Here is a 5,249-nt window from a genome sequence, read left to right as displayed (position 1 = left end):
GTTTGATTCAGCTGTAGATAGGCCAGCTTTACCATCAGAACAGAGTAGATGATAATCTGACTTGATAACTGCAGCGTAAGTACCTCTGTTTCTTTCAGAAACAAAAAAAAAAAAATCCATCCGAGGGTGCCTCTTCCGCAGCTGCTCTAAATAACTCTACCTTATGTAAAGTATTCTACTCTGAGCCTCTGACCACTTGCTCGCTGGGCTAATATATGTAATCTACCAACCAATATTCACCTCTGCCAAAAGAAAACTCAGGCTCAATTCGGCCTGGAAATAAGGGCCGCTCAATCTCAGAACATAAGAGCACATATACACTTGTGTGCTATACCAACTACCGTCAACATTGAGCTCACTTCCTATATATTCCTCCAGTTATATATCACACTAGGATGCTCCTTTGCCTCATATGTTATCTATTCTCTCTATTCAGTAATCATTAGACATCCTGTCGAGCACCATGTCACTTGGGTATGAGTGGTATTGGGAAAACATATTGCATTGGCTGTCCTTTTGACACTGGTTCTGCGCTCTTACCTGGGAGGTTAGGTGCCCATATAGACCCAGAAGACAGCTGTTCAGGTTGATCCCTTGTAGAGACTCGAGTGATTTGGCTGTCCGGATTGAAGAGCCGGTGTCGACCCCGTGTCATCATTCTAACATGAGGAGGTATCACAGATTCATGGCACCGATCAGAAATGCTAAGCAGTGCTAGCTTTGGGAGTGGTTTGTTAATTTTTTTCTGGGAAAAATAACACTTTAGTCTTTAGCGAACCATGAAGAAATGTGAACTGGAATCAAAAGAATAAATGAACGTTCAACCATGCATGATTTGCCAATTTTTGTAATTTGGACCTTTGGTGTCCTTTCAGTCCATGTGTGTGACTATATACACTGGAGGGCACTTGTTTAGAGTAGTGTGAGAGAAATACCATCCTAGGCCTGATTGGTTGGGTGTACCAGGCTCATCCAGGCTCCGGAGCCTGAATCTGTTTGCTTGCCTGGAGATCGAGCAGAGCCTGGCCCTGCACATGCAAAAGGCGCCAGTGAGCCTAGCTCCCAAGAAATGCAAATGAAGTCTATTCCCAGGGCCCGGCTCACTAGATGTAGGTGGCCACCAGCTAATGATGGTATGTTATTAGCATATATTAAGTGATATTAGTGTTTTAAGGGTGATTAAGGTTTAATGAGGTAAACTAAGAACTGAGAGAGCTTCATAATATGTTATGGATTGTGTGTACATGATTGAGGAGAAAAGAAAAATTGGATGTTTGACCAAGAGAAGTAGCCATATCATACCTTTACAGATTCTTCATATGGAAGAAATATATGTTTTCCGAGGTGAAATGGTGCCGTAATTTTCAATAACTCATCTTCCATTTCTATAACCAACAGTAGGTCCAAAACAACCATTCATCATATTCAGAACTGGGAGCAACAACCTGTAACAAAGATTATTATCTTGATAATCTACAACCTTGCACTGCATGGTGGGATCAAAACCACATTGATTTATGTTCCTTGAAAAGGCATGACGGATATATCCTCCAAAGAATCAAGAGTCTGCAGTATTTCAAATAATTCAGGATGAGACTGGTCAGCCATTATGAACACCATCATACAATTCAACCCAGCTACACCGAGGCTCTTTCTTCACACACTCTCTGCTCATGCTCTCCCTGATAGTCCAGGTCACATGCCAATCATTCCCCGATGCATGTACACTTGACAGAGCAACCCAGTTGCTGTGGTTCTCAGGATCAAGCTTGAGCAAATGGGATGCTGCAAGTTGACTCAACCTGGCATTCCCATGTATCCGAGATGAGTTAAGTAAAGCACTCCAAGCAGCAATGCTAGTGTCAAATGGCATATTCTCAATGAATTCAAGAGCTTCTTCTAGGTAACCTCTCCTGCATAGGAGATCTGCCATGCATCCGTAGTGCTCAGGATGCATCCTAACTGAGCTTTGACTGTCAGACATCAAATTGAAGTAGTGCCAACCCTCTTTGACAAGTCCACCATGACTACATGCTGACAAAACTGCAAGATATGCTATGCCATCTTGTGTTATGCCCAATTGTGCCATCCTATCAAACATGTCGACTGCATCCCGTACCCGGCCAAATTTGCCATAAGCTGAGATCATTTTAGTCCAAAGAACAGCATCCTGTGACGATGCCACCTTGAAGACAAGCTCTGCTGAATTGACACACCCACACTTTGCGTACATGTCCAGTAAAGAGTTCCTCACATCGGCATCTGCCTCAAATCCTCCACCAATAACCTGTGCGTGCACTTGCATCCCCTGCCTCAACAATGCCAGCTCCCCACAAGCATCCACAACTATGGAAAATGAGAAGCCATCCACACCAACACTGCAAGAGACCATGGAAACGAACAACCTCAGCGCCTCCTCTGCTTGCCCACTCCCAAGAAGAGCTGCCATCATCGAGTTCCAGGCTACTATGTTCCTCACCTGCATCACCCTAAACACTCTACTAGCATACTCGATGCTCCTGCACCTCGAGTACATATCAAGGACCCCATTCTCCACGACCGGGTCGACTGGACCATGCAGGCACATCTTGAGAACCCGGGCATGGATTTCTTTCCCGAGAGCAAGTGCATCCTGGCCAGCGCCAGCGCAAGCAAGCAATCCACCGGACAGGGAGTACCCGTTGGGCTCGACACCAGAGCCCACCATGCGCCGGAGCAGCGCGAGCGACTCGCGGTGCAGTCCCTGGTGCGCGTGGGCCGTGAGCAGGGACGTCCAGGAGACCACATCCGGATGGGGCATTTTGTCGAACACGTCCCGCGCATACCGCGGGAGTCCGCACCGCAGTGTGAGGTGCGCGAGGGAGGTGGCGAGGATGGCGGAGGCCGAGAGGACGAGCTTGACGAGCACCGCGTGGAGGGGCCCGACGTGGGGCGCGGAGCGTCGAACCGCGGCGGCCTTGAGCGCGCCGGCGAGGGAGGTGGCGTCCCATGCGGTGCTCGGGCTCGGCAGAGATGCGCACGGGCGCGACATGTCGGTGGCCTGGAAAGGGAAGAAGACCTTCTTGCCAGGAAGAGCAGCCGACGGTGGCACGCGCGGCTGATGCGGCTCGCTGGGAAAGCGGCGGTGCACACGGAGGCTCGCCGGCAGTGTCCACGCGAGCGAAGCGGGGCTAGGCGGCTAGTGGTTTTCGCAGGTCCAACCCTTTCTTTTTCAATACAGAGTAGTATATTTTTATTTCTCTGTAACTTTGTTTCTTGAATCGCTGTGGAATAAAAATCTTCGCATAAAGGTTTTATAAAGTTTCCTCGTATACGTTCCCGTTAGAACTTCCAACCAGCTTCAAGAGAACTTTTGTGAATATTTAATCAAATTATTTTTTTGAAAAGAATATTGAAACAAATTTTCTACAAACTTCTTGATAACTTTTCAACGTGGGTCCCTTTTATATAGGTCAGTGTGTACTTCAAATGGAAAGAATGTCATTCGGTCGCTTGGTTCAACTAATGCTTCTTTCCTCTCCTTTTGGCCTATTTTTTTCTTACATTTGCATACACATTATCATGGCACAGCATAGGTTTTATATACCTTTCTTTCCGGCCCTTGCAACATTTACTTCATGGTACTTTATGATATCTACCGTGTCAAAGAAGAGAAGTAGTTCCGTAGGATAAAATCATATTCTCTCTCTACGCTACTAATATATCATTAATTTGCTTTCTCTGATTCGATCATCATCGTTTCGCGTAAAAAGTTTAACCCAGGCTTGTAATGTTTCTTAGAGTTGAAAATTTAAACTAGCCCATCCAACCCTTACCTTTCCAGTTGGAACTATTTTTGAGCTATCATGCTTCATCCATGGTACTCTAATTTGTGGCCCAAACTGATCCAAGGGCTGGATGTTACAGCGAGCGAGTCATCATGGTGTCCCATGCTGGCCGGGCATGAGTGAGTCTTCTTTGCCGAGAAGACCCGTCAGAACATAAGATGGCTCTAGTGTCACCATGATGGTGACACAACCCAGGAAACAACATCTTGACGGGGAAATTGTACTATGCGGAGCGGCTGAATATCCCGATACCCCCCATGGCTAGCTATTGTTGTCTGACTATTATATAATAAGAACATTTTATCTATATATATGTTCCCTTTTTGCGTTTGTCATTGTTAGCTTACCTGCTTTTTTAACCAGCTCAGAATTCAGACTCCGGCCCGTTTGCATCATTTACTTCAGACAGTATACCTTGTCCTGTTGAGTGAAAGTTAAGAGAAAAGGAACGGAAAAGGACAGTGCGTGTGCAAAAGAAATAAATAATAACGATGATGATGCGCACTGCCTAAGCTGGCTAGCTAGCAATAATTAAACAGGGCTAGGTTTATGACAATATAGGATGCAGGTAATTTTGTGATTAATTTGTTGATCATCTACAAAATGGGAATCATCAGCAAGCAGAGCACAAGAAGTAAAGATCACGAAGCATGAGATTGTTCTTCCTGTAATAATTATAAACATGCACATGGAAATCAGCACATCCTGGAAACCACACACACCCATATACACAAAGCACTAGCCTGTTAGTGCTAGTTACTCCCTCCATCCCTAAATAACTGTCGTTTTCACTTACCGAGAAATAACTTTAACCAAATATATATAAAAATATATTAATATTTATTGTACAAATTAAATATCATTAGATAGATATTTGAATCTAATTTTTTTATAAAATTTATTTGGAGATTTAAATGTTGCACGTATTTTTTTACAAATCTAGTCAAACTTATAGCATAAAAACCAAAAGCGACTCTTATTTAGGGACAGGGGGAGTACCTGCTTGTTGAAGCTCCAGGATCTCACCGAAACTAACACTTTACAGGATATATTATTATGTTGTTATTAGGCAGATGGACCTCCTTCATGAAGTGGTTAGAGCTCGAACCACACGGATTCAGCATGGCATGAGCCACAAACTACCCTCAACGTGCGAGGATGCCGAGGCATGCGGAGCGGATGAATCCAGCGTGGAACCACTAATCACGTCTGATCCACTGTCGCGGCTGCTGAGAAGATGCTATCGACGATCTGGTCTAATGCGATACTTTGAGCAGCAGCCGAACTCTCACATCTACATCAGCTCGAATGTCCTGGTACCTTCCATGCCTATCATCAATTTTTCCCCTTTTTTCTTTGCATATTTTCCTTGTGCTTACATCTCCAGATTCACTCTAGGATGAAGAAGACATACATCGTCAT

General features: G+C 44.8%; 1 pseudogene; it reads right to left on the bottom strand.

The window, feature by feature from the left end:
- Positions 1-235: 235 nt before the first annotated feature.
- On the bottom strand, positions 236-3,200 carry LOC120697474 (annotated as a pseudogene).
- Between the last annotated feature and the right edge of the window lie 2,049 nt (positions 3,201-5,249).

This window comes from Panicum virgatum, chromosome 3K (genome assembly GCF_016808335.1).
Source record: "Panicum virgatum strain AP13 chromosome 3K, P.virgatum_v5, whole genome shotgun sequence".
NCBI lineage: Eukaryota > Viridiplantae > Streptophyta > Magnoliopsida > Poales > Poaceae > Panicum > Panicum virgatum.
The sequence above is the reverse complement of the archived record's forward strand: the minus strand, read 5'-3'. Positions and strand labels throughout refer to the sequence as shown.